Raw genomic sequence first — 9,898 nt, forward strand, 5'->3', positions numbered from 1 at the left:
GATAACATATATTATTCCCAATAATTAATCATATATGTTTTACATGCTTGTGCAAGCTGAGATACTTTTTTTTTATTGGATAACATATATTATTCCCAATAATTAATCATATATGTTTTACATGCTTGTGCAAGTTAGATTCTATATATAAATAATCATTCCTGTCGGAAAACTTCATTATAAGTGCTTTCCAGTTGTATTAATTCTGTAGATTTCATTGATCTTGCTATTTTTGTTAACGTCAAATCATGTATTATTATTGATCTTGATACTTTGTGCACTACAGTATTTCTTCGTATTACGCACCAGTTTGCCTGAAGACGGTTAAAACAGAAGAGTTGAAAGCTTGTTCATTATGTATTGAACATTAAGATAAAATCTTGAATGATTTATTATATTTTATTATTTCCAAATGTTTCTCTACCATTTTATTTGTTATTACTATTATCTATTATTTTTACATAAAACTTGTATGATTTTCAGTGGACCTTTCTAGCCCTACTTCTTCCAACGCCACGGAAAACTGGGTCATTTCAACGAATTAACTTGAAATGAACATCAGACACAATAGGCTAAGAAAATATACTTAGCATTGCTTAATTTTCTAGCCAATATGAAAAACAACCATCTTTTATGACTTGCATACATACTTACTAAAGAAAGAAAAAAAACAACGAACAAAAAAAGGTGAAAACGTCAGCAAACGCCCAATATAATGTGAAACGTGTGGATAAAATCTTGAAGGATGGAACCATCACTAACCAGAAACTCACGCCTTGAAACCAACAGTTTGTGGCTACCATTGGTCAAATCATCATTCATTTTACCAACCACAGTACAAGGACCACCAACCAATCACGTCACGTCCACTTCAATTCTTACAGATAGTATATAAACCACTGCAAAACAAATTGTAATTATTTCTGAACACCCCCAGGTTTATTCACAAAACCTAAAATAGTTACCAATATTATCGGATCGGATCGGCATTGGATATAAGTTCACCGGATTCGCTCCAGAACAACAGGCCACATCACCCTGTTCATCAAAGTAGTAACGACATCTAAACTTACAGCAAACTATATTATTTCTAATGGTTGTTTTTATCACTTTTTTATTTCAGAGCCCGCCTATCCTTCTCCTCGCTCATCTCAAACTAATAGACCACCGAAACTTCACACAGAACCACTAGCCGCTAAAAAAAACCACATCCAAAGCTACTGACAAGAATATGCAGACGAATATACTTATGAAAATCGTAGAACAGACCCAGACTATAACAGCCCAGATCACCAAGTGCAACGCCTCCACAAACAGCCCTCAACTAATAAGCCAAGAAAGATAGATCTGCTCAAACTGATGACCAACCCGACGAAGATTTCCGAAGATCAACCCGATCCTCCAAGAAACATCAGCCTCCCGTAGTCTAACAGACTGAAGCCTCTACCGACCCACGAAATGTCGTCCTTTGAAAGTCTCTATTCCTTCGCCTGTTCAATCCCAGCCCAAGGTAACCCGACTATGACAACGACCAGGATCTCCCTGTCTTAACATCGACCTTATATCCGTCCAACCTTTTTTAACTCTCGTTAAATGTTATTAAAATTATCAAGTGTATCTTACCATGAATACTAACCTTTGTTTTTCTTCCTCAGATTCTTCCGGGCACAGTCAGGGCAATTTTATTAGGCGCCCTAGCCGTGAAATGAGTATTCCCGTTTCCCTCACAGCAAACTTTTTAAACTAGGATTGGAAAGGACCGTATCTTAGCATGCTTAAACCAAAAACAAAATGTCTGATTATATCAAATAATAATTCATGATGTCTAAATCAATTTATTTAACTTATTTAAGCAACAAATGAAAATGATTAAATAACTCACTAAGAAATTGTTTTTCTTCACGAATATACTTGTAATTGGATAATCTTGGAACAGCCTTGGTCATTCATCGTTCCTGTATTTGACAATATCAAGAAGCAGCAGTTATCAACTAGCATTAAACATCTATGTTTCTAATTAAAAACTCCACCCCTATTAGTTCAAAATCCTTCATATTTATGTGCCATATAATCTTAATTCATCAGGTGGGGTGAAGAGAAAAGACGTTCCTGGCCGCCCGTGGTTATCTTTCAGACCACCTTCCGGGCCTGAAAAATATTTTAACCGAAACGATACTGGAATTTTAGACCCTGCCACCCTGAACTGAGGCCGTTTAGTTACTTAATAATATAACGTTAAGTTTAAAGTATTTTAAATCTATAAAACATTAAAGTTCTTTTAACCATTAGAGCGTAGGACCCTCTGATCCCATTCATCTTAATTCTTATCATAATAATCTACATTGAACTTAACGAGTATGTTAGCATAGCAGCGGGATGACGACGACCGACCTTTCAGGTTTACTTCCGGCTTTTTACACATTATATACCATATCGACAAAGTAAAAATTATCCTTTTATCACGGAGTCATTTTAGGAAATTTTAAATCTACGAGCGAGGCGAAAAGAGATCGGACGACCTCTAACCACCCACGGTTTGATAATTTGAATTAAATTATTTGATTATCTTACCTAAATAACTACCACGGGAAATGGAATACATCTGACCATAAAGCCGTTTCACTTCAACTACGATGAGAAGAACACCACCAAGTCCGGCGCACCAGTAACGTTGACCCCGGCAATCCCATCCGTGATCATCGACAGATCACCCCAAGATTACTCTCTTCGACAAATTTCCAACTTCATCTTGAAGTTTGAACCAAACACCATCATTGACGCTACCAAAAACCAGGCTATTTCGTAGGGATGGGATTTTAATCAAACGCCAAACATTTGAAGATTTTGGCTATTTGTGTTCTTCCCCGCTAAGAAACAAAACTAACCTTTTTGTTCTGTATTACTTAGGAATGTGAACCTGTCCACCACGACAATGGATATCCAAAGATCTCTGGAAGATTCCAGAAACACCAAAAAGCCATGCAATTAATCAAACCCGTTTCAGTAAAACAAGTAAACATACACAGTACATGAAGGTCTTTACTACATCGAAGAAGACTAAAGATCACATTCTGACTAATGACTGTTTTCCTTTCTGGGCAGAGAAACCACGTAGGAAGTCGACACAACAAAAGAACACACCACATCTAGCATTGCACAACAAATACGGAAAGAGTCCTTGAATGACTTTAAGCGAATAACCGAAAACAAAGTTGTCATGTCAATTCTATACTAGGGATTTAATATACGATCGTATTTATTATTCGTTTATACTAAATTTAATGTTTTAAATAACCCATACGAACAGCAAATAAATATTTTACATATACAATTTAGCTCATCCTTTTCTTAGTAAATCTAAATTAGAATGAAAATACGTAAGTTCATGTTAAGTAACAAAAACCATACCATGACCAGGTGAAAACTGTAATTTAGAGGAGTGTCAGTTATCATCAGTTCAGCTTGGTCTCAATATAGAATACCATCCAGACAAATTGCACATTGCTACAGATGTGTATATCTGAAACTTACGCCATGAAAGACGTCGTTGAAGTATAGTGATTACTATGAGTCACTCTGTAGTTAGTGGGCAATTTCTTGAAAATTCCGACCAAATACACAGAATGTACGTATAGATAAATATTTATTTTACTGACCAGAACCAGACAGAATATGTTGTGGAGATAATTAAAGTTCATTATTGTGATATTAACCAATTAATATAACTTATTATCGTGATAATAACCAATTAATATTACTTATTATCGTGATAATAACCAATTAATATAACTTATTATCGTGATATTAACCAATTAATATAACTTATTATCGTGATAATAACCAATTAATATTACTTATTATCGTGATAATAACCAATTAATATAACTTATTATCGTGATATTAACCAATTAATATAACTTATTATCGTGATATTAACCAATTAATATAACTTATTATCGTGATATTAACCAATTAATATAACTTATTATCGTGATATTAACCAATTAATATAACTTATTATCGTGATATTAACCAATTAATATAACTTATTATCGTGATATTAACCAATTAATATAACTTATCATCGTGATATTAACCAATTAATATAACTTATCATCGTGATATTAACCAATTAATATAACTTATTATCGTGATATTAACCAATTACTGTAACTTATTATCGTGATATTAACCAATTAATATAACTTAGAGAAGTTTACATGCTTGGTGAATCAAATGAACTATAGTAAAACTAGAGTATGATTAATAACCATGAGAGTGACATCTTTGTTTAAAGTCTTGCGGGCATTAATTAAACATTAATCTATTGCAATAGTAATTAAAACCTTACTCGGTTATTTATTTGACTAAGGATTCATCCGCTTCATTTTTCATCGCTATGCGTTAAGTACACAGTTTTGTTTGCTATGTTTTCCTAATATCAGTTACAGCAAGAATTTCGAACATGCTCCTGTGACTGTTGCTAAAGCTGCTAATTATGCGAGATGACCCAGTTTTCATGATTAGTATTTCTGATATTGGTCAGATCGGCTATATCCAGCAAGCGTATAGAAACCTTTGAAATATTATTTAAGTATATGCTGTCGCAGTTCATAACTTTGAATATTTTTTATCAGCCTGAACAGCACTGCTTCCACATTTTGAGTTGAGTACTGCTTTTTATGATAACAGAGTGTCTTAAAACCAAAACACAGGCTTTTAGAAAATTTCAGGATTTATTTTGCAAAAAAGAAATACTTTATCTTATATTTAATATAAATGTTGTATGGAAGGTAGACGCTTGTGTTTTAAAGCTCAGATTTGAGTTAAGGTAGGATATAGACTGAATGGTATCCAGACCAAACTTTTCAAAAATTTTAGTTTATGTGGTATGTTTCTTTGAAGCTTGTGAATTAATCTTAAGTCAAAACTAAGTTTCTTCAACTTTTACTCTTTGATGTGGTATCAACACCAACTTTATTCAAGTTCTATTATTTAATGTGGTTTAAAGACCAATTTTCTCCAAGTTTTATTATCTAATGTGGTATACAACCGGGCTTTTTTCAAGTTTTATTATTTAATGTGGTATACAAGCAGTCTTTCTTCAAGCTTTTGTATTTATAGTGCCACAACTACAAAGTTCATTCTCGACAAAACTCACCTAATCTTTAGGAGATGATAACATATTTTCATTTCTGGGAATGAGTGATGTTTGACACAACAGTCTAACATAGGGTTTCTTCCGATAGATTATAGTGTTATTACTGTAGAAAAACAAAACGCAACGAGTCGAATCCATGAAATGAAGTCTGCAGTTGCAGCAGTGTTCCTGGTCTGTGTTTTGTAGCATTTGTATTTTGTCTATATAGAAGGCATCATAATTAATTGTTTTTGTAATTGACAGTCTGTCAGTTTTCGTTATATACATTGTGCTATGTTTTCTTATCTGACAAACTTTTCTGAATTCTTGCAAGGAATAATATTTGTTATATCATAGAGCTTAGTGACTTTCAATAAATCTTTCAACGTCAGGAAAAAAGTAGAAGTTAAAGAATACACAGGTTTCAAGAAGGGAATCATTAGGCTGCTTATCTATGGAGACACCTTGAAATGATGATATTTGGTGCTGTTTATGTTTAAAGAAAGTTGTTTCTTAAAACAGATTTTTTTGACATACTAGCTATAAATTAAATATGACTTACATGTCTATGTATGTTAGTTTTGTTTAAAAAATTTTCTCATGAATAAGAATATATTTCACGGAAAATAAGTACCAAAACCACGGATACTTTAAATATAAAATCATTCCATTTTAAAACTATCTTTATATGTTAAAGTTTTGTTTATTGATAAAACCAATAATAAGTTTAAAAACATATTATTTGCTCTATCCGTAAAGAAAACTTTAATTTTCATATTCCACGTTCTTCCTTTAATCTATATATCCTTATATATGTTAAAAAGAAGCAAAATTGTTGGCTTTGTTTGCCTCCCTCAAAATTAACTCTTAATTTCTTTTGAAATGGTAATATTAAGTTTCAAAAGAAACTACCTAGAGTTTTATATGAATAAAGTGTCAAATAATTATAAGGGAATTTATCAAGTTGCTTGAAATAAATATAAATCAAAAATAATCTTATTTTAAGACTACCACAAATTTAAATAATACAGTTATTTATGAGAACATTTTGTCAACATTATTAGATTTTTCTCTAAAATAAAGTTTCGAAATTGACACGCAGGAGTTCTTTGGTTTAAACAAAATACTTTTCTAATATGAAATTCCAACTTATACCTTTTATATAGTTTATAGATATGATTTAAAAAATAAACTAGAGTTTGTCAGGTTCTCTTTCTAGGATTAATATGCACAAAGTTTAACTACTAGCTTAACCTGTAAAATTTAACAGCCTAAATGGTTTTATAAGACATATAAAATAAATCTTCGACGTTGGTCTACTTCTAACTTGTATTTTGGGAACTCATCAACCATAAAAAATACAATGTGTCCTGCCATGGAGTTACTTTTGTGATTTAAAAACTAGCTCTGTTGTCACACTTACGATACCACAGTTTTCGAGACCACGTTGCTGAAAACTAGCACTAGCTTGTTTACATGTCAGGTATTTTTTATGTAAGATATAAATAGCTTCTGAATCGTAACATTTAACAGCTATTAACATAAGAGTAGCTAGGCAATAAGAGTCACTTGTCAAATTATGATTAACCCTGTTGCTTGGGTTTTCTCAAAACTCGGTAGTTGATGTTTTTGTATCGTTAAGCAATATTTTTTGTGTCATTTAACATAATGGAATATGAAGAGCTTGGATTCTTTGGAGTCACAATTTTGATGGTCATAAACAATAAAACTGTTTTAACCTATACTTTAGATACTTTTTAAAATGTGAAGCGAAGCCCTGAGTTTTAGTTATATTAAAATATGCAAGATAGCTTCACAAAGCAAAAAGATTAGTTTTCTTTATATAAGTTACTATTTATAATAAAATGTCATGGTAAAGTACCTATGAAAAAAAAAAAGAACTTTAGTGACGTCACTTGCATCCAACACTTCCTGGTTTTTTATAATATGCTTGAACTATCAACAAAAACCTTAGAAAAAGTTTATTAAAACGATACAAAAAACTGCAATTAATGTGTTATTCGCACGACGTAAAAGGTATTGAATTTATGATCGTAACTTTCAAACTTGTGTTGCTATTTCCGTGTTTGTTTTTGTTTTTTTGCTATTTGTTTGTCGCCTCTAGTGTATCAGGTTTTCCTTACGTCAAATGCTACTGCGTGAGTCCTTGTGAACATTTCGAAGGAAAGAAAACGGAAACTCAAAGTTAAAGCTCAGACTTTCGTAGTTGACAGTGAACAAACGTAAGTTTTGTGTTGACCACAAATAAAACTTAAAACAGTGGCATGTTTTAGGTAGTTATAAGCCAGAGGGGTTATCAATAGCCACTGGCAAAAGATAGGGTGTTATTTTGTATTAGATCTCACAACAAATAGTTTATAATTCCACTTTTTGGGAACTGAATGCGGATGAAAATGGACGCGCATTAGACTACATTGAGAGTAAAGAAAGTATTTAGAAATGTTGAAGGGGATAAGTGGACTAAACGTGGCATTTTGTGGTAAATGTTTTGTGTGTTGTAGAGTTACAGAACTTACCTATGTTCCAGAATAGATCGTATTATAATATTGTTACGTATCTGTTCGTTTGTTAATTTCTTGTAGAAATTATTTTCGAGAAACTTCAGCGATACAAGTCCTTTCTTAACTAAAACTAGTTTATTATTTCTCAATACAACTTTATATTACACAGATTTTCCACAGTCAATACGCTTGCAATCTCGATAACAAAACACAGACTTTATATTACCGTCACTACCGCTCGCTTGACTCAATTATCTGTCTCTATATCTATCTATCTGCTATTATATCTCCACTTTATTTGCCGGGCTTATATACAAAAAAAAAAAAGAGGGCGCCTAGAAAAGACTAGAGTTGCCAGGAAAAGTCAATTTCCTTCGAGAATGTCATGACGTGTTACCAGCGTCACGTGACTTCCGCTGTCGTAACAGTATATTGTGAATTGGAAAAGAAAGTCAAGATTGTTGTACGAAACGAACCCAGTACGTTTTTAATTAAACAAACACATAAACGACATGTATAGTTCAAACGTTCTGTCATTCAACTTCAAGTAAGTTTCAGAAGTTAACAAGATAGGTCTCAAACTAGTATATAACAAATATGTAACCTTATTATAGGTTTTTGTTAGCCATTATATTTTTGGTAAGTAACTAAACATTGGGCCATTAACTTATAAGACAAGCTAATTTTAAGCCGATCTTCAATTTTTTTGGAACTCCTAATGATTTGAAAATCTAGGGCACTCTGTTCTTTCAAGTTACTGTAAAAAGATAAATTTAGTTAAACTAGGCAGCACAAAACCCAAAGACGCCGCGAAGGCGGAACGTCGGTTAAAATGAAAGTTCTCATATAATTATCTGGAGTGTAAAGGTTATTTTCTCTAACTTTATTACCAATAAACAACGAAGTGAACAAACAGGAAATAATTATGCTAAGATTACTAAATGATTAATTGTCTTTTTTAGTTACCTGTAAGTCTCAATTTTTCTAATTATTAGAGACATTAGTTCATTAAATATACTATACACGTACTTTGTCTAAAATTCAACAATGGAAAGTAATAGACAAGACTGAATGAATTCCCATCTAACCTTAACTGTATTGTCTAGCTCGTTCATGTTATGAAACCAGTTGTTATATTTCAATTATATTTTTACTGTATTGTCTGGCAGGAATAAAACCAGATTAATTTTTATTATATCTTGACCTTAATGTCTATTCTATGTAGGAATAAAATCAGGTTGGTTTTTATTATATCTTGACCATAGTGTATATTCTATGTAGGAATAAAATTAGGTGGGTTTTAATTATATCTTGACCATAGTGTATATTCTATGTAGGAATAAAATTAGGTGGATTTTAATTATATCTTGACCTTAGTGTCTATTCTATGTAGGAATAAAATTAGGTGGGTTTTTATTAAATCTTGACCTTAGTGTCTATTCTATGTAGGAATAAAATTAGGTGAGTTTTATTATATATTTACCATAGTGTCTATTCTATGTAGGAATAAAATCAGGTTGGTTTTTATTATATATTGACCATAGTGTCTATTCTATGTAGGAATAAAATTAGGTGAGTTTTACTATATCTTAAATCTAGTGTCTAGTCTATGTAGGAAGAAAATTAGGTGGGTTTTCATTATATCTTGACTGTAGTATCTGGTTTATGTAGGAATAAAATCAGTTTTTTGTTATATCTTGCTTGTAGTGTCTAGTAACTAATAAAACACGAAAGTTGTTATGACCAAATCAAGATAAGACATATATTTGATCATTACAAGAAGAATGGGCCGGGTGTGGCCTATTAATGAGCGGTCGGTTAGTGTGATCTGGTTAGTAGCTCAAAATTAGAATAGCTATACCTGAACCATAGGAGTTTCTTACCTGGCCTTTTATCCCACGTGCCCATACGGTGTCGTTTAGGTTGAAAGTTCCATTTCTATCAAGAAGTTTGCTCTGGCTCAGCCTCAGTGGCTGTCCCCGAAGTAATCTCAGAAGGCCTTGTACAAGGCTGTATCACTTTTACTTCTGAATAGGTTTTAAAAGATCAACCAGTATTACTGGAATCGATAAAATCTGATCCGAAAACGGTCTGCTTTCACGCATGTTGTGTCTAGGTAATTCAAAACTTTGTAGAAGGGTATGACCTAATTACACGAAGCATCGCTAAGTGTTTAAACTGCTAAATTAGGACATGATTTTTTATTTTTTTATTTTTTGTATAAGTACAAAAGTAT

At 32.2% G+C, this 9,898-nt stretch overlaps 1 protein-coding gene across 1 annotated transcript in view; it reads right to left on the bottom strand.

The window, feature by feature from the left end:
- LOC111088332 (insulin-like) overlaps positions 1 to 1,774 on the bottom strand; it is a 12,745-nt gene extending 10,971 nt beyond the window's left edge. Inside the window, exon 1 of the mRNA XM_022398151.1 lies at positions 1,637 to 1,774. The gene's annotated coding sequence lies outside the window, so the exon portion shown is untranslated. The remainder of the gene's footprint in view (positions 1 to 1,636) is intronic.
- Positions 1,775 to 9,898: the final 8,124 nt, after the last annotated feature.

This window comes from Limulus polyphemus, unplaced genomic scaffold, assembly GCF_000517525.1.
Source record: "Limulus polyphemus unplaced genomic scaffold, Limulus_polyphemus-2.1.2 Scaffold3555, whole genome shotgun sequence".
Classification (NCBI taxonomy): Eukaryota; Metazoa; Arthropoda; class Merostomata; order Xiphosura; family Limulidae; genus Limulus; species Limulus polyphemus.